Source organism: Python bivittatus, unplaced genomic scaffold (genome assembly GCF_059951505.1).
Source record: "Python bivittatus isolate LINGU-HERP-01145 unplaced genomic scaffold, Pbiv_v1 ctg000330_np1212, whole genome shotgun sequence".
NCBI lineage: Eukaryota > Metazoa > Chordata > Lepidosauria > Squamata > Pythonidae > Python > Python bivittatus.
Genome location: NW_028277058.1, coordinates 48,763,606 through 48,784,543, shown reverse-complemented (window position 1 = coordinate 48,784,543; position 20,938 = coordinate 48,763,606). Strand labels below are relative to the sequence as shown.

At 40.7% G+C, this 20,938-nt stretch overlaps 1 protein-coding gene across 1 annotated transcript in view; it reads left to right on the top strand.

The window, feature by feature from the left end:
• The first annotated feature begins 19,084 nt into the window (after positions 1–19,084).
• The window catches only part of SLC6A12 (solute carrier family 6 member 12), a 61,765-nt gene continuing 59,911 nt past the window's right edge, over positions 19,085–20,938 (top strand). Inside the window, exon 1 of the mRNA XM_007429497.3 lies at positions 19,085–19,155. The gene's annotated coding sequence lies outside the window, so the exon portion shown is untranslated. The remainder of the gene's footprint in view (positions 19,156–20,938) is intronic.

The window sequence follows — 20,938 nt, the reverse complement described above, 5'->3', positions numbered from 1 at the left end:
GAAATGAATAAAAAATAGACTTTTACCCTATACCCAGACCAACAATCTCTTCCTAGCAGATATGGTTTAAAGTGTTTTCCCTCTCATTGCATTTCCTCTTTCCATTTCCGCCTCAGGAAAGTTAGACCAATGTTTGGTTTCATTTGAGGATTTGGAGAAGAGTGATAGCAATCACGAGGCATGAAATGGGGCATAAGAAAAGGCAATGGAGAGAGTGGGAAAAAGGAAGGATATGTAAGGTTAGCTTTTTACAAACTGAAAAGCATTTTGTTTTTCCATTAAAAAAATGTTCTGGCCTCCTTCCCCAACCTGTGCCCTCCAGATATTTTGACTGATCCCTTGTCTTTCTCTGGTGGTGAGCACTCATCCTAACCACTTTTAAAATATAAAAAGTTAAAAATGCAGTATAACAGAAAAATAAACATTAAAATGCATCTTTAAAGATTTCCTAAAGACCAAGAGTGGAGGTGCAATACAACTTCCAAGGGACAGCCTTGCATACCATAGGAGCAATGTAGCTGAAGACCTTTCCTGACAAGCCCCTGACTTCTTCAAGAGAGCTTCTTCTGCTGATCTTAATAACCAAACAGGTTTGGAATGGAAGTGGTAGCCCGTTTGATTGTCTGTACTGGAGGTCCAAATATGGCACTGACCCTTCAGCATCTCATGATCTACTGACCACAAGGAAGCAGTAGGGCATTGATACAGAGTTGTGGATTTACTGTGTCCACTCTTTGTCTATCACTCTGCCTGCTTTTTGTCTAACAGATTGCTAAACTTAGAATTAGACTTTTTCTACCTTTCTTCCCAAGCACACACGATGATGTTGATGATGATGATGATGATGATGATGATGATGATGATGATAATGCCATATTATTCCTAACATAATAATAACATATAACATAACACATAACACTCCAGACTTAACAATTGTTGATAAGACAGACAAAAAGCCTGGACATTGCAATACCTGGAGACAGCAGAATAGAAGAGAAAGAACTGAAGAAAATCACAAAATACAAAGATCTGCAAATAGAAGTAGAACGACTGTGGCAAAAGAAGCAAAGATAGTACCAATAGCAATAGGTGCCTTGGGTGCAATCCCAAAACATCTGGAGTACCACTTGAAGACCAGTGGCACTGACAAAATCATCAATCAATCAATTGCAAAAGGCAACTTTACTTGGAACAGCATATATCCTGCAATGATACCTTTAACCCCATCAAACAACAACATCTGCCTATCCCAGGTCCTTGGGAAGGACTTGCTAGGAGGATAAAATGGCCAAATCCAGTCTAAGCATCTGGCTGATTGTGCAACCAACAATAATAATATTAATTTATTGAACTTGTATGCTGCTTGACACCCCATGATTCTGGGAGACTCACAACAGTCAAACAAAACAATTACAGTAAAATCAATAAAAGATAAAAGATAAAAGACAGCCAGCATGACAGACCAGATGGAATGAAGTGAGACTGGTTAAGAGTCCTTGCCAAAGGCTCTTAACTGGTCTTCTAAACAACAGCAGAGTGGGGCTATCTGGATCTTGGTGGCAATCTCATTCCAGAGGGCAGATGCTGCTACATGCACAGAGTATATGAACTTGTGACTCTTCTTCTGATAGGATGTAGCTAGCTAGGTGCTAGGCTTTGTCTATTCCTGTAATGCAGGAATCCCAACCTTGGCAATTTTAAGATATGTGGACTTCAACTCCCAGAATTCCTTAGCTAGCATGCTTGAAGTCCACACATCTTTAAGTTGCCAAGGTTGAGATTCCTTCATTACAGGAATAGACAAAAATTGTCTATACAAAAAAATTGTCCGGTACTGTTGGATCCAGGGAAGGCTTCTTGAGGAGGGGATGGCCCATTGCATCTTTAAGAGCTAGAAGGACCCTTTTCTCCCCCAAAGATGCATTTGCATTGCCTGAATCCAGCCACATGTTCTTTCCCAGCAGGCCTTAGCCAACCAGGAGGGGCATGGATCTAATATACAGGAGGTTGCACTCACAGCACTGAGAACCCTGCCCACTTCCTCAGGACCAACGAGTTCAAACTCTTCCCATATAAATGTGCTATACTGTGCTCTAGTCACTTCCAAGAGACCTGCACAACCAGAATGAGTCTGAGTGGTTTTGCCTGATAGGTGCCTAAAGGAGTCTTCAAGTGCCCTTGTAGATGTTCCTCTTGCCCATCCCTCCCCATGAGAGATGGGGTTACCTTAGACAACATTGCTCAATGACTATCTGAGGGCTCAATATAAGCAGAGAAATAGCTATGTTTTGCTGCCCTTATTGACACATGATAATCCATAGGAAAGGTTTGACCTATGCTTGGTCAAGTTCACTCTTCATTTTCCTCCAGCACTTCTCTAGGCATCTCTTCTGTCACTTCATCTCCAGAAAAACAGGGAGCTCTCCAGGAACTATGGACAGACAGAGCCTGCAAAAGTGTAATCCAATCCAAGGCTATGGCCACCCTCTCACTCCAAGTGGCAATCAGGCCCTCAGATGAACCATGTATTAGGCTCTCTGGAATAATCTTCTGAAACTCCATAGTGTCCATCAGACACACAGGCAGACCAGTTGAATAGGGCCTTCCTCCCTGTGGTGAGGAGTGACTGCAAAGAACTCTAGGGCTAAAGTGAATGATCTAACCATGGCAAGGAACTGATAGTAATACAGGTAGTCCTTGTTTAGTGACTGCAATTGGTTCCAGTGTCTCAGTCATTAAGTGAAGCAGTCTCTAAGTGAAATTCACGTGACCACAACTGTGGTTACAATTTTACTTCAGCTTTCCTTTGCTTTACAGTGTCAGAAGGATACGACCCCAAACACTCAGGTGAGCCCAAATGGCAGGGAAGATTTCCAAAATTCAACTCATGAGGAACCCAGGTAAAAGGGCAAATCTTATAGACCTTTTTCCCCACACCCCCACCCTTGGGAATGCTCACCCTGGCGCTAGGATAATTAGCAAGAAGGGAATTAATATTTGTATTTACATTCATTGGAGAGGAAGGGATTACAAGAGAGTAAGTAGGCACACAATGGGGAATACAAATCAAAAGAAATGCGCTAGCACCGGCTGTTTGCCTAGCATGCTTGCGGCTGCCAGCTGTCAGTCATTGTTGATTTAGGGTCTTGTCAGTGTCAGGCACTAGGGTGAGGTGGCTGGAGGGTTCTCATCAACTAATCAAGGTCACAGAGCAAAGCTTGTTAACTTGTGCTTAGCACTTTTTATGGAAGGTGCTGCTCTTCTCTCCACTCTCCAAGGAGGGGGGAAAAGAAAAAACAACGGGTCAGGTACAGGATGTGCACAATGACAATGTGCAGGACAATGGCGAACACATGACTGAGAGGGAGATGCTGTGAAGGTCATAAATGCAGGCATTGGTCACAAAGTTACTTTTGCTCGTAAAGTTACTTTTTCATCACCATCGTAACTGTGAACGGTTGCTGTCCGAGGCAGTTGCTAAATGAGGACGACCTGTATTCCCCCAGCTCCAGGTCATGTCGCCACTGTTTCAAGAGAAAAAACAAGTCTAATGTGTGATCACTGCTGTCAAGTCCATGGTGGTCATGGTGATCATGAACTCCCAAGCTGCTTCAGAATCTACAGCAAGGGAAGGCGGATTAAAGTTCCCCCAGTACCATTAGTCTGGGGAATTCCATTGCCAGTCCAGCCATGGCTTCAAGTAGCGTTCAAGCACTAGGTCTGAAGTGGCATTTCCAATCTTGAAATGGCATTTCCCTGGATGCGGCACTAGTGATGCAGGATTATGTTGAAATTGCTTGCAGTTAGAAGCCCCAACTCTCAATCTCATGTAATCAAGGTAGAGTTAATTTTGTCCCCCCCTGCCACCCACATGGAAGGCCTTTAGATTTCTATAAAGAATTTATGTTACTAATTTTATTCTTGATGCCTTTTCAAATGATCCACAGCATGGAAGTTCTTTTTTTCAATAGAGCCATACTGGTAAAGAAAAGCAAGTCAGTATTTTCATCATTACTCCAGAATACCATCTGCATATATGAGAAGTTAGACACTCTCTCCACCTCAGTGTCTATTACTTGATACTTTCTTAGACTGAACTGTATTTGACATTTAATGCCAATTCATGCAGTTTGCAGATACAATTTGGGGGGAGCTTTGGGATAACTTGATATTGCTCACTCCTGATTTCAAATTGTTATTGTTCATGTCTAACAAAAGCATCAATACAGATCCCCCAAGGGGACACTTCTTTTGGCATCTGTCTGCTGTGAGAACTGAACACTTATTCCTATTCTCTGCTTTCTATTAACTAGATATTGATCCAAATCTTAGCTTCTTCTCTATCACATGTTTGTTAAATTTACTCAGGCTTTAGGGCAGTGTTTCTTAACCTTAGCAACTTTAAGATATATGGACTTCAACTCCCAGAATTCCCCAATCAGCCATGCTGGCTGGGGAATTCTGGGAGTTGAAGTCCACATATCCTAAAATTGCCAAGGTTGAGAAACACTGCTTTAGGGAAAGGAACTGGTTGCCTGATGAACATGGCAATAGCCATTTCCTACCAGAGACTCACATGGTCTTTATAGCATCACCCAGCCATTGTTGAAGTAACATAAAACCTATCCTCATTATTTTTATTTTGGCACAACAATCATTGGATAACTCTAGAAGATGCCATAAGTTGCTAGAGGGGAAATGACCTAAGTGTCAGGGCAAGTATCCTGAAATTAAAGTTGAGACTTCCTGGGCCTGATGGCTCCTTTGCAATCTAGCTAGGCCAGCAAAGGTAGCTGTACTGGCTGTCTAACTTCTCTGTGAAGGTCCTGTGTCCATTGAACTCTGTCACTGTTCTTTTGAGATCTCCTATCAGCAGTGGGGTGGACTGTGTAACTGTGTAGCAATATTGGTCAAATCCAAAACTTGCTGCTTCTGATATTCTGCAGTTCCATGGGATATTCTAACTTCTTGGCAACCATGGTATTCCTAGTCCTGCACAATCTTCAGGGTTCTACTTTTTGTTTTTTGGTTTTGAGAATCAGTAATTTGTCACTGCATGACCTAAACAATTTAGCTCTTTTTTTTTTCTTTAAAGGCACATCTTGCAATATGCAAGTCCATCTTTCCAGCTGTATCCTTCTTCTTCCCGCTTCATCTAGCCTCCCCACTCAGAACTCTGAGTTGAAGTTGACGGGGAAGAGCCCTGTTTCCAGTTAGAACTTCCCCAATTGCACTACCTTCTGACAGAGCTTTGCATATCAGATGTTGCAAAGTGTCTGATTGTCCCACCGTGGCCCAGACTAATGGTCACTGAAACTGGTTGCTTTGAGGATTGTAATTCTGTTTACCTTGAACTACTCCATCATCTTCCTAACAAAAAAAGAGAACTGTTGATGGCCAAAAGCTATACTTAAACAACAACAACAACACACTTGTTTTTTTTTTCTTTTAAGCATTGAAAATAAGGGTGAAAATAAGTATGTTAAATCAAGTGGAAGCTAAATGCACTTTTTGTTGCTTTTCTTTTTAGAAATACTCTGAAAAATTACATCACTTAATGTTTTGCCGGTGAATTCTGGTAGTGATCTAGAGCTCTGGGATTGCAAAAAGAAAGTTCAGGGGCCATATATGTGTCTCCTGCCTCACAGTCACATTGTAAAATTTCTAAATTAAAAAAAAAAAGCAGTGATTATATTTATGGCTACCATTCAGTTAACACTAGGCTGCAGAAGAACAACAATATATTTCATTTTGCAGGGCTGTTGCTCCCAATTGCCCCTGTATTCACTTATAATCAGAAAAACAGATTTTTGCAAGTTCTGAAAAGTGAGTACTTCTTTGGCATCCAGTACATCATTAACCTTCTCCATCCTGATGCTCACAAAGGGTTTTCAGATATTTAACTGTAACATTTGAAATCGCTACTTTAATTAAAAAGCCTGCTGCAGTATATGGATAGATTTCTGGAAAGAAAAAAAAAAGACTTTATATTTGCTGTGAATGCTAAGTTCAGTTGAATATCCTGAGGTTATAACAAGGTGTGGAACTTGTGGCTTTCCAAACGTTTGTTAGAGCCCAACACCCAATACCTCCCAATATATAGTTGGTGGAATAGATGGAGGTTGGTATCCATGCCAGACCTGTCCTACCATTAGACATAGTGAGGCATCTGCTCAACAGCAGATGCTAAAAGGCAGCACCAGTATTGCTCTAACTGTTCCTACTGAACTCCTACTTTGGAAGACAGAACTGAATGTACTACATGGCTTGTCCTTATCCTATAAACTGGCATGCTGTCCACACCTATAGTGGAGACTGCCAGCCTCTAAGAGTCAGTTAGCAGTTGAGTCATGTCTATATCTGGAATGGAAATAGATTAATTTGTTCTTTCCCTCAGGGAGCGAAACATCCTGTTCTGCCCTGAATCCTGAAGAGACAAAGGTTATCTGGCCTTGCTTTATTGCCACCAGTGACCATTAGAGAAGAATCAACAGCTTACATTTATATTTCAGAGGTATTTCCTTGGGAGCTCTGATTTCTGAGAAAGCCTGCTTGTGGCAGGATGAACGTATGAAACCCTCTGTATTTCTGACACATGTAGAAGCTTATAGAGAGGTTACATTACATAGCCCTGGAACACTCGACTAGTCAGAATCTAAATCTAAAGCAGATCTCACATGACTTGGGTTGCCTCCTCCACCCCAAAGGTTACAGGAATTTCCAGAGGCAATGTTACATTGATTGCCAGAATGTAATCTCACACCTCTGCCCTCTCCATAGAGAACATCATGTGGTTTTACTAGAGTTCAAACGCAGAAATTAACAACGGGAGTTGGGTTTACAAACTGGATTATGGCATAAGGGCAGTCAGAAGAAAACCAAGCCAAAGGGGAGCTGAAAATCTCATCATTTCTGAACAGACCATTAATATGCTGTGTTTGCAAAGCTTCCAAGAAGGATTGGAGGATTGGTGAGATACTGTACATCAAATGCTAGCTGAGTAAATGAGGAATAGTTGCATTATTTATATGTGATCTTTATGACAAGGTTCAGAAACGTGGCTTTTCAGGTGTCATTGAACTGTAATACTTGGTATTCGTAGCTGGTGATTTTGCTGGGATCTGTTATTCAACCTCTGAAGGGACACATGGTATTTATGGGGCATTTTTTTAATGAGAGCTAATCAAACTCTGAACTTGTACACTGAGTAAAGGGCAGCCTGGTTGTGTCTGGGAGCAATAGAAAGGATCTGTAGATGACTGCTGGAAATCTTGTTTTTTGCTAGAATAATAGGATGGTTTCAAATTAAAACAGGATTTGGTACAGGCTATAGCCCTTGGGATCTCTTTGTTATTCAGACGGTGGTGTGCAAAATGGCCATTGTAGTCAGTCTCTTGCAAATGAAGGGTGTAAAATCACATTTGTAATGGCCTAGAGCTGCAAAACACTTGTCTCTGTGGACCACTTAAACCTTTGTTTAGGTTTATACATATATTGCATCCTTCTTCAACAAGATGCCCTCCATATATTTCAGTCATAATCCTCCAGCCAGTACTGCTTTTACCCTTTTGGGTAGCTTTTTTAAAAAGCCATTTTAGGTAGCATAAACTCTCGCCTCTCTTACCTACTGCCGCCTCTCAATTACATTTTAATCAATATATAAATTATCGATAACTAAGTCATTTAATATGCTATATGTGGCCTTGTTCTGCATGAGTTAGTTACACATGGTATTTATGTTCTGTGGAAATAGCCATGTACATATTTTTGTCTTAATTTCAAAAGGATTTTGAAATTCTATTATGAAATTATTGAATTTGAACTGATTTGTGAAACAGACTGCCCATGCTCAGTTTATGAACCATAGCAATTGATTACAAATATTCTTTTAGGGTATTGTTGACTTATAAGAAAAAAAGTAGTTATATTCCTCCTGACTAGAAATGAATAAGTTGGTTGCCTATTTTTTATGCCTTTCTGCAATATTTTCCCAGCATCCAAAATTCCTTCATTGTTTTTCCACATCTCTTTTTACCTTTTTCAATTCCTGCCCAGGATCCTTGATGTTGCATTTGTGCATTCTGGTGCTTCCCCCCTTTGGATGGGGATGAGTATCTTTGTATTCCCCAAGTCTTGCCCTGCTCCATGAAAATAACTTGATCCTTGTTTTGTTTGGTTGGGGATTGTTTTTTGTTTCACTATGCTGGCTGGGGAATTCTGGGAGTTAAAGTCCACATGTCTTAAAGTTGCCAAGTTTGAGAAACACTGCATCAAAGCACGGGCTACCATATCTGAGTTACAAGCCTACAGACAACCACTAGAGGGCAGCAAAGACTTATTGTTTTCTGTATCTCTTTGCTGCCATCTATCGGTTGTATAGATTTTCCAGCACAGATGGGCTAGCCCTAGTCAAGCTACAGGCTAGCCCTAGTCAAGATAGCTGCCTGTGATGTTAGTTCCTTTGAGTTTCTAGATCTGTGCCTGGACTTTCAAGATCGGTAACTAGGGAGACTTCATTCTTTTTCTCAAAGTTTTTGGTTGATTTTTAGATGTCCAAGTGAGATGCAAACTTTAAACTGATTGTGCCTAACTGTATTTGAATTATTTCATTGGGAAGAAGCTTCCACCTAGGGATGTGAGTGTCTTTGTAACTTGGTTTGCGGTAAGCTATGTTTTGGCCATGATTTTATGGGTGAAGTATTACCATCTTAGTCTATACACAATGTGAAACTTAAACCTGGTACCCTTTCAATGTTTTAGATTTCAGTTTCCATCAGCCCCAGATTGTATGACCAAAAATGGTTGGAGCTGCATTCCAAGACATTTGAAGATTCTCAGATGCCTTCTCTCAACATAAATGTTAATTGACAAACCACAATGGCTGAGAGGAAGGTGTGCACCTTTTTACTGTGGTGTGTAAATCAAGATGTATGCTGAAGGGAATAAGCAATCTGATGCCTTCAGAATACAACTCACACAGTCCTTTACCATTGGCCATACAATCTGGTGGACATCAAAGTCTAAGCTGACCATCATCTTCAAGTTTGTGCTTGACTCACAAGACAAAAAGGCACAAGACACAACACTATATACCTCGCTCTCTGCAACAATTCCAATTTTTCTCCACTTTGGTGTTTTGCAAGACCAGTGTGTGTTTGCATATGCTGTTATTATACTGTACTGTTCTGTTCTGGTTGGATATGGACTGAAGTGGAATGCTGTAAAGTGACCTGAGATTTTACAGTTGTCACCTTAAAAAAAAATATAACTCAGGTTTCACACACGATGTTTTTTTCCCCCAAAGGAACTCCTGCTGCAATTTTGGCATTGCGGCTACCTGCATGAACTTCCTTGGTGCTGTATTTAGTAACTTTCTTTAAAAAAAAAAATCTGTGCCTGCAATATTAAGGTTAGAAACAGAAATTATATAATTCTGACAGGGTGGAAAACTGTAGCTAATTTTTCTGCATGTGCTTATGAACATTCTTCTTTAGAATATCACCAACATAATCGATCTGTATTTTGTATTTCACACTGGAGCATTTTCTGTTGAGTATGTCATGCTTATTTTTCATACCCTCTGACTTAACATTTTTATTGTAAAAGGATATACTTTTGATCATTGTGTTCCATAAAGGCTTATTAGAATTTTTCTCTAGTAATCTCAAGACGCTACAATGTAGTAAAAGGGGAAGGGGACTGGCCCTGTTGTGGCCACTTTTTAGTAGAGGGGCCACAGCAAGGGGGCCAATGTCATCACACTTGTCACAACTATGTAATTTTAATCATCTGTGTGATGATGCCATGACACAGCCCACATCACTGCAGCTGGTAACAGACGCTTCGGGGAGGACATAGCCAAAATAGAAATATGGATTTTAGATCTTAGTGAGCCTTAGATCCTGTTTAAGGATTATTGAAGAAGCACCAAATCCTTCCTTAGGAAAATTGGAAGTTTTCCACCTAAAAGTTAATATTTTACATCTGGACTTTATTATTAACTGCCCCAAGTTAGTGGATTTCAAACTTTGCTTTTAATAATAATTTTCTTTATATATCCTTCTGAGTCAGCAGGAAGATCATCTGAACATCAGTGTGTAGAACATAGGATAGCTAAGGCAGCAAAGAGCAGCAAATCCACAGATTGATCACCAGGCTAGATGTCTACTTTGGGTGGTTAATACTGATATTCAAAGCCCATTCAAAGTGGGCTGCTGGAGAGGCAGAGAAGGAAACTGCCATAGCAGTTGCTGGAATCTTTTGTAGTCTCTGCAGTAAGGAGAGAACCTGGATTTCTCTGTTATGTATGCCATGCTCCTTGTGGAAACTTTTTTCAAATGGATTTCCTGCCAAAATGTGAAACTGTTAATCAAGGAATTCCTAGTTAGCCTTATCTCCTGGGACTTCTGAAATATGCAGTCCTTCACCTATGTAGGGCACCACGTTGGAAAAAGCTGATTTATGGCTTTATGCACATAACGATCGTTAGAGAGGCAAGTGCAAGTTTAAACTGATATTTGGGGGAGTATTTTCTGGAAATGCTGATCTATAAAATAACTTTCTCATTTCAGTATGAACTTACAAAACTATGCATATTATAGATTCAAATATGAACATTCTCAGAGGTTAAGGCTGCAGTCGTATGGCATGGATACCATATAACCATAGAATATAGACTTTTTTGGATTTCTCCTCCAAAGTCAGAGAAAGAGATTTAGCCTCAGAGCAATGTTGCCTCTAATTTCTGACATGCTGTGTGGAGGGGGAAAAGAAGGTTTTGTGCAGCATTTCCCAAACGAAGTATAAATTTGTGCACCACTCTACAAGTATACAAGTAAACTGCAGATACGTGTAGTAGCAACATGTTAAGATATTTATATATTTATTAGTGAAAGTACAGAAACTAGAAAGTATAACAGTATGTCACATACACACTTATAGGTTGTGCCTTGAAGTCACTTTTGACTCATGGCAACTGCCCTCTGCCATTTTCCCAACAGCATTTTTCAGAAGGGGTTTGCCATTGCCTCCTTCCTAGGGCTAAGAGAGAGTGACTGGCCCAAGGTCACCCAGCTGGCTTTGTGCCTAAGGTGGGCCTAGAAGTCATAGTCTCCTGGTTTCTAGCCTGGTGCCTTAACCGTTACACTAAACTGGCTCTACATATACCTGCTTACAGATTATACAGGTAGACCTCACTTAATGACTGCCTCGGGCAGTGAGCTTTCAAAGTTATGATGGTGATGAAAAGGTAACTTTGCGACCAAGGCCTTTATGACCTTCACAGCCTCTCTCTTTCAGTCATGTCTTTGCCATTACATTGGTTAGTATGCACTGTCCTGTGCCTGTTTTTTTCCTTCCCACCCCTGCCCCTCACAGAATGGAAAAATTGCCTAAACAAGCGATCTCTTCCTGAGCTGCTTTTCCCAGCAGTTCAATCCTTCCCCAAATGGTGCAACTCCAAGTTAACAAGCTCAGCTCTGTGACTATAACTAGCCAGCTGGCAGCTGCTACCTGTAACTGACAAGACTTTAATCACTTTCACACTTTTGTTTTTTGTTTGCCTCCTAAGTGGCTTGGAGCCGAGAGTGCTCTCAGCAAACAGCCGGCACTAGCGCATTCCTTTCAATGTGTATTCCCCATTGTGCGCCTGCTTATTCTCTTGTAATCCCTTCTTCTCCAATGAATGTAAATACAAACATTAACTCCCTTCTTGCTCATTATCCCAGTGCCGGGGTGAGAATTCCAAAGAGTAGAGGAGTGGGGAAAAGGAAAGCTGAAGTAAAATTGTAAGCACAGTTGCGGTCACGTGATTTTCCACTTAGTGACCACATCACTTAATGATCGAGTTGCTGGTCCCAGCTGTGGTTGCTAAACAGGACTACCTGTAATATAAACTTACTATAATATAAACTCACTGATAACTGATAGTTGCAATCAATATATTGTAAGCATTTAAATTTTCTTTTCTAGTATTTCTTTTCTTTATTTGGAATTTGATATTGTAATGGAAGAAAACTTTGAAAAAAGAAAAATGCATTATACAAAAAACATTTCGTTAACCCCCTCTCTTTCACCCCTTCCCCTTTCCTTCTTCTCTGGAAGTATCCTGACCTTTAGTTATTATTAATTTAAAATTTGAAATGTTTACAAAGTTAACAGCCATCACAGATCTTGTGCAGTCTGAAACTCAACAGAAACCTTTTCGGAAGGAGGAGGGAAATGAATTAAACCTGTTTTGGAGGGAGGTGCTCCTTTGCGCGCTGAAAGCTCTGGGGTCTGGAGCAGGTCCTCTATCGACGGCCTGCCTGCTGTCCGAGGAAAAAGGCACAAATTTGCTGCCTCATCTTCATTGCAGCAGCACGGTTGCTTGGTGCTGCTACAGGGTGGACTAAGCAAGTCCGATTTCTCTTCTGAGGCTACGTCCCCTCTAAGATATGCACATGTGTGCATGCACACAACTCATGAAACCCACACGCATACCTGTAACGATCTGCCACTTACTACTCCCAACTCCAGTAACTTTCCTTGCAACCAGTAATATTCAAAAGAAAGTTCAGTTAGTGAGAACAAGTGTACAGTTCCAAAGCATTGCTAAGACTGAGCCTGTACACGCCAAAAGTTGTTTTTACCCCTTTCCCCTCCTTCACCCCCCTGCCTCCTTAGCCTCCTCATACTCTCCCGTTGGTACGGCCTTGAGCATTCCAGAGCTTGTGATAAGAGCCCATCTGCCTCTAACTGCCTTCCATCCATTTCCCTTCTCCCATGGCAGAAACACAGCAAGTGAAAAGCAAGCAGGCTATAGCGTGAATAATATTTCTTGATAAAGATTTGCAAGGATTCTGACAATACCCAAGCAGGAGCACCACGTGATCAGAGTTCCCACTCAGTCTGGGCTGCAGCAGTAACAATCAACCTTGGCTGCTGCTGTTAAGCTGAGGCAACACATTTGTGCAGGATTGTTCATGAGTCGTGAACCTAGAGTTTTATGGTGATCAGCGATTACATTTATTATTATTGTTCAAACTCAATTTTGTGTGCGCTTGACTTTTTACTGCGTGTGGGGGTTTCATGAGTTCAGAGGAGAAATATGACATTGGAAGCATCCACTTCACCCCTCTCAGCCTCCAAAGCTGCTTTGTTCTAAAATCAGAAAGTTTCCCCCAGAGAAGAAAAGATACGGAGAGATTTGCTGGGGATTGTGCTGCAAGGAACTGTGGGTCACCTTCCTTGAAAACCCCATCTCCTCAGTATGCCTCAAACTAGAGTGTGATTTATTCCAGTCCTGTAATTCATGCAGATTTACTCATGTGAGCAATTTCAACAGGAGGGAAAATTGCAACAGAAAATAAATGGGCAGGGAGAAGAAACAGAGCAGCCAATGATGCCGCAGGTCTCTGAAATATTAGGTGGGATTGTCTATTATTGGCTGATAGTTGGGCAGAAACTGACTATTTAAAACAAAGATGGCATATGAGCTAAGCCTGGTACCTTTTGGTGGAGAAAGAAAATTCCTGAAGATGGGGATGTCTTTTGGAGCTCTGAAATTCTACTTTGCCACTCGGTCAGTCTGTTTTATTAACTAGAGTTGAGCAGCTAACTGCTGGACTAAAGGAATATAACTGAAGGATTAGCTATCATTGGAAGACACAGAAGAAGAGTTCAAATTATTGACCAGACCATCAATTTATTGTGGAGAGTTATCCCCTCTCCATTTAAGGACTGATGAGATCCCATACATGTCAATCTGTTCAGATAAGAAATTCAGGTAGAAATCAGGAATTGTTATTCATCTCATGTGCTTTATAGTATGTTTACTATGGGGAGTAAATAAAGCTTTGAATCTGCATGCTAAGTAAAGTGTCTCTTTGGATCCAGAATGCCTGCTGTCTCTAGGCAAGAGTTAAAAGATCCAGAGATATTTGCAGGAGATCTTGCTGTGGTTGGATAGGGGTACTTTCTGGAAGGGATCTCCAACTTTCCAGTGGAACAGCCAGCCTTGTCCTCGTAATATTTTCATTAGGGTTTAATTTTGAAAGGCCACTTGGAAAAATGACAGGCTTCACTTCTATTCCCATGGCTAGTATCGGGGTTCTTCAAAGTTGATGAACAACAAAGAAAAATTCAAAAATCAAATGACGTCTGCTAGCTAGCAATTCATGCGATAGTACTGACACATAACACCTCAATAAGCTTCAATAAAAGTTAAATATTTAAAAACAGGATTGAAAAAAAAATCTCTGTGTTTAGGATATGTATATCTAAGGAAGGAATCATAGTTCACTGATAGGACATGCCTAGATGCAACTCCCAGGTTCAATCTTTGATATCTTTTGGCTGTTGGGACATTTTATTATGGCCTTGTATAAAATACAGTCACAAAATATCTATATATCACAGTGTTTTTCAACCTTGGCAACTTCAAGATGTGTGGACTTCAACTCCCAGAGTTCCTCAGTCAGTAGGGTGGCTGGGTAATTCTGGGCATTGAAGTTCACACATATTTAAGTTGCCAAGGTTGAGAAACACTGATATATCAGGTGAATTCTGAGACAGGCTACTCCCATACTCCTCCTCTACCTTCTAGGAGGCTCTCTACTCTTGCAGCCTCCCATTGCCTTATGAGGAGACAGTTGGGCACATTTCTAAGCAAAGCGCTGGGCTGCATCCATTCACCAATGTTATTTTCTTAGAAGGTCTATGTAATCCTACATTGGATCAAGAGGAATTCTTGTAAATAAACAGGGCGCTAGAGACTGGTGCTTTGCTTTGGGGCATGCTTTGTTCCCATTTATTTATACATACATACATACATACATTAAAATGTTTCTTTTTCATTACAGTCAGGTGACGTAAGAAAACTGGCAGACGCCAATGGAGTTGTCCTCCAGCATCTTGGTACCCAAGAGCCTAAAAGTGCCTACCCATCTTGAACTGCAGATTTCAAAGGGGTTTCTCATAGGACATGATAGACACTGTTCTAGGAATACCACTCCAGAGTTTCTTTGAGCATGCAGAACATGTTAAGTGGCTCTTTGGATCCTGGCCAATGGGAATAAGAATGGTGGCATTCATAATACAGCTGCTGTTTTTTGTTTATTTGTTTTGGCCTTTCTGGACATGTGAACTCATTGCCTAATCTCCTTCACCCTTGTTTTTGTTTTTTATAAACTTCATCTTTACTTTCTAGCGCCATGGTAAAGGTACCCCAATACTGGAGGTGAAGACGTTGCAAGAAATACTTGGCAAACCATATGGGTGGCATGTAAAATGTCAGCAATAAATAATAGGGTTATTGTGCATAGCACTGATTGAATAAGAAAGGCATGAGAGTGCCTTTATATTGCCAGATTTTTTAAAAATCTGTTTACCAAGCTTAAACAATTTTGGAACATTGCCTATTCAGTAAATGATATGGGCTGGAACATTTAAATGATCATCCGGATTTTGGTATGGCATGGTGGTGAGACTGTTGCCTTCGGATAATTTAGACAATTTCACATATACTCTGCAAATATACATACAGTGTCCTGATTTACTAGGAGGAACTTCATAATGTACATATAGAAGACAATTTTTAATGCATTTATTGCAATCTATCACAGTATTCTGGTAACTTTATGGGAGCTCTCGAGGGAAAAGCGAGATTTTAAATGAAGATTGAATACATAGAGTGTAAATATGAGAAACTTATTTTCCCACTGAGATTAATGGGATTTAGAAGGTTTGGTTGGATATGTGCTATGTTTTCATTATAAACCAGAACAGTTTTTCATTGTCTACAGTATATTATTAAAGCCAGCGTTGGCCAGCAAATTAATTATATTTATTCCCTTCTGAGGTCTGTTTTTTTTTATTAAAAATGTTTGCATATGCCTAGTAATCTGTTAACAGATTGGTTAACCACATGTTAAATCTGTGTAATTTGGAAGAAAAAATTGGCTAAGATGTGTATATAATTTGATATAATGTATACATCTGTATTTTCTGGGAAATCATTTAAGAAGCTGCCTGAATCAGATAATACATATAGAAGGTTTACCCCAATGCCACACTCACTTAAAAGTTTTCTTCTTGTAGGAAAGAACTCTAGTTATAATCTAACTATAAATGCATGAAATTAATGCATTGATTGATTAAACCTTGGGTCATAGATGGATACAATACAATAATAGATACAGTGGAATGATGTATGTTTCATAAATATGCAATCATATAACAACTTCATCATAAGTTGATAAATTGAAATGGTTGAGAAGATGCAACAAATTAATATGAACTGATGCTTAACTGCCCATAATATTGATTTGAGCTGATACACTTTTCTTCTTAGGAAAATTCTATAATTACATCTTTAGTAGCTGTATTCTTGCATTTTAAAAGATTTAAAGCAGTTTCCCCCCACTGTGCACCATGCAGAGTATAAGATGGCAATTCTCAGAATTCCCAGCTCCAAAATGCTCACAGTTGTAATCCCAACCAAATGGGAAGGCATCAGATTAGCAAGGCTACCTTGATTGATTGATTGATTGATTGATTGATTGATTGATTATGTGCTGTCATGTTGTTGATTCTTAATAACCACTTAGATTTTTCTCCATCATGATCTGTCCCTAACCTGGTCCTTCAGCTCTTCCAACAGTGCCCCCATCACCACTATAACTGAGTCTATTCACCTTGCTGCTGGTTGTCCTCTTCTTCTCTTTCCTTCCACCTTTCCCAGCATTACAGCCTTCTCCAGAGAGCTACGTCTTTGCATAATGTGTCCAAAGTAGGATAATTTGAGCCTGGTCATTTGTGCCTCAAGTGAGAACTCTGGGTTGATTTGTTCAATAATCCGTTTGTTTGTTTTCTTGGTTGACCACTGCATTCTTAGGAGTCTTCTCCAACACCAAAATTCAAAAATGCCAATACTGCTCCTATCTTGCTTCTTCAAAGTCCAACTTTTACTTCCATAGAGTGTCACAGAGAATACCATGGGTTGCACAGTAATGGATGACCGTACCAAGATCCAGTTTTATATAGCATTTGTAGAATAGTCTCATACATGCTTCTGTGAAAATAACAGTATAGCTTAACCTACAAGAAAACTGCCTGGAAGGAGCGTATTTGGAGTGGAGTTTCATTCCTCCAATGTGTTCGTGGATATCTTGGTTGATGTAGTTTCACCACCAGGATAAGAAGAGATTCAGGTGTATCTGTAGAATTAAAAGCACTTTCGTGGCATCAAGAGGCCTTGCTTCAAACCCACAACATTCTGGAGCTGGCATATTTAATTCCTTCCTTGTTGGTTCCAGTGGTATGAGAATGAAAGGCAAAATAGCAAAGATTTCCTTGGTCTGATTTTGGAAAAACCCTCCCTTCCCATTACCCCTGACCAGCATTAGCAGGCAGGGCTTTGGTAGAATGGATTGTCTGCTACCTCAGTTTATTCCCACCTCCCAGCTAAGACTGCTCTGTCAATCCTTTAATATGTCCCATGTTAAAGAAATAGGACCTTTTGGGATTTTGACCTTTTGATGCAAATAATTTTTAAAGATGATATGCAATTTCTTAGCCATCATTATCTTTCTTGTCCTGAAGTGGTTGATTCAGAATAAAGGGTCATATGACTTCTAGGAGGTGCACAGAAGAGGGAATTTCAAGTAGTGCTGGCCAGAGAAATTCTCCATTTTTGTCTACCACTTCCTGTTCAATTTGATGACAGAAAATTTGCTTCTGAAATTCTCCCAAAAGATTGGAGAGAAATTTTCATTGATGGAGTATGGCTTTCTTGCACTTATCAGTGATGATGTGGTCAAAGAAGAATTTGTGAGTATCCTTCCTTTATTGTATGATCATTTCTTCAGCTCTCAGTCATCTCTCAGGCTTCCCTGGGAGGGAAAGGATGGAGGGACTGTATAATCACTAAGAGAGAGTCCACCTCTTGGGAACCTGTTGGAGAATTTTTCCTTTCCCTGGAGAAATTCAGCAAACCTATCCATTCATTTTTTTATTTATTGAATTCATACTCTGCTTTTCTGTTTGTATGAACAACCAAGGCAACTTACACTAAACAACTATAAAAGTTAGGTTTTAGCAACTGAGGCATCTTCAAAAGGGCCACACCTACTCATCTAAATAACTTTAGGACTTTAAAAGATAACTCTACGATTTAACTTGTGCTGCTGGCAATTGGCAGCCAGTGCAGATCTTTCAACATGAGTGTCTTATGATCCAAGTATCTTGCAATGATTAACATCCTGGCTACCTTACTTTGCACCAATTTTTTCTGGACATTTTGCAGAAGTCAGGACAGATTAAAATCTTGATGTATATCACATGAAGTTGAGGTTGGCATGTTAGATGTAGTTGTAAGTGTAGTTGTAGATGTAGTTGTAAAAACAACAGAAAAGACAGCTCAGTGATGCTTACTCAAAGTAAATGTGTTCGCAGCTAGAACATTAAATGTGAGAAACTCTTCAGCTCCACTGTCAGCAATGAAACTCTGCCAATAGCCATCAGCTGTGTTGCTTTCAGAGGGCTGTTGTAGGGCTAATATCCCCAGCTAAATTCTTGAAGGAAACAAGGCAGGGAATACAAATGAAATCCATAACTCAATGTCCCAGATGCAAAAAAGGGGCATGCAGGGACACACACATAAACAGACACATTTATATCACAGTACTATATTTGTTATTTTGAACCCCAGTCCTGTACAAATAGCCTCCTTGTAAGTACTGCATGTGCAAAACGTCAGTCTCATTCTCCCCTTGATGTCCCAAGAAGTTAATTCTTTGTGTTCCGTCTGCCGGCCGACCTGCCTGTTTGCAGGTTCCATCCCAACCACCCTCTTGCATAGCTTCATAAAGAGGAGGAATATTATGAGATTTGAGAGGCTGCTAGTCATTCCCTGTCTCTCCCTCCTTTTCAGGAAAACTTTCAAACAAGCTCACACATGCTTTCTCCCAGACCTCCACCCACCCCAGACATCTGGTGATAATTTATTTGAAATAACTTGTAGGAGGGGAGGGAAAGGAGGTGGAGAGAAAGGGACAGGATGGGAGGAGAACACTGTTTGCTCGAACAACACTTTCTTTCCACATGGCCCTGAGCCTCGCCTGTTAATTTTTCATTCTATTCCCCAACTGATTTCCAGTGGGACAAGTAAGAGGAGAGGTGAGTGACTTTTCCATCAGCCTGTTCCATGTTTGGTAACCTGACTGAACTTAAACATCTGAGGGCATGTGAGGGAGCACCAGCAGCTGGGTCATGGAATCTCTGGTCAGCAGGGAAAAGCCAGGTCAATTTCAGGGGATTTACTCCTAGGTTTGTTTGGTTAGGGACTTCAGCCGAAGGAAATGAGCTGGCTTGAGGGTAGGTTCCAGGAGCCTTTTTCTGATTATATCTTTCCACCACATGCCCTAGCAAAGTGGCAAGAGGCAAAGAGATGAGGCTGCAGTTACAGGAATGAATGGTGGGGCACGACTGGGCATTTTGCAGCTCTGCACATCCCAGCATTGTAGGAGAAGGGTAAGGTGCCAGCAGTGACAGCAATTCAGAAGAAAGAGGCAGGAAGTGGCTTGCTTCTGGAGAGGAGAGATGGGCTGGGATACAGGCAAGCCATATTCAAGAAGGACAAGGGTTGCAAAATAAAGCAGCAAAGGTGATACAGATAAGAGGAGTCAGAGACCTGGGCTGGGAATTGGTTTACGTTAGATTGAGAAATCGTGTTGTTTCTCTCTGTGTCCTGCCCCACTTGACAGATGCTTGACAAAGAGGACCACATGGAAAGCATGATCATGATCATGAATATTATTTTGCAAACTTATCAGGGTTAGTGGGAGCATGGAATGCTCCTGTTCTATGCACCGAAGTCTATGGGATGACCACTTGACCTTTTAGCATTTGCAAAGGGACATGGTCCTCCATCACACCTGAGCATAGGTTAGGAAGTGCAGGGCAAGCCGCACAGTCTGGACACTGCCAGGTCCCTCAAGAGAAGGACTGGCTGGGGGACCAAGGAGTTACAGCCAGGAAGCTGCCAATGCTGTTTCTGAGGTGGTTGCTTCCCTTGGCTAGTGGCAGGGCTAGCCCTGGCTGGCCCCATGTCCAGAAGGGCCCATTTAGGATGGGGAGATTGAGTCAGATGACCAGTCTCTTATTTGTCCTGAGCTGCACATGGAGAAAACTGATATTGATACCAATTTCTATGCCTTTTAACAGCTGTATTGTTCTGGTATGATGGGAAATGCTGCCTGTTACTGTTGCACCAATTTTAAGGATACAAGAAGAAACTCTTTTTAATCCCTAGCAAAGGGTCTAGGAGAGACTAAGTGAGAGTAAATCAGTCTGCTTCTGGTCTAGTGGATTATTTCTGATTTTTTCCCCTTGAAATAGGATTCTTTTAAATAACAGAGAGGAATAACGTGTGTGTGTGTGTTTAGGTGTGAATTCTTTCCTGAAAAATATGTATTTCTAAAAATATTCTATTCAGATGGATGCATGTCTAAATGAATTTTATTGTAAAACATACTTTCAGAAACATTTCTGTTTCTTTTCTGGTGTGTATGTGGGTAGTGGAGAACTGCACTGCAAAAGTTAGCAAAGTACCAACTCTGAAGGATAATTATATTTAAATCTGTGCATAAGTATCCTGAATCTAGTGTCTTCCAGGTGCATTTGATTATAATTGCCACATTTTCCAGCAAGCACGACCTGGAAGACTCTGGGGACAGAGAAGATTTATTGAGGAGGCATGGATCAAGTGAGCTTTCAGCTCATAGAGATGAATGTTTATGAGTAACATATGGCTGGAGTACATAGGGGGAACTTACAGCCTTGGAAATGTTGGTGAATTGCAGCTCCCAGCATCCCTTCCCACTGGTTATGCTTTCAAGGGACTGAAATTTGACATCCCAGACTCTGGACGATATGATCCAGTGCTAAGAATAACAAAAGA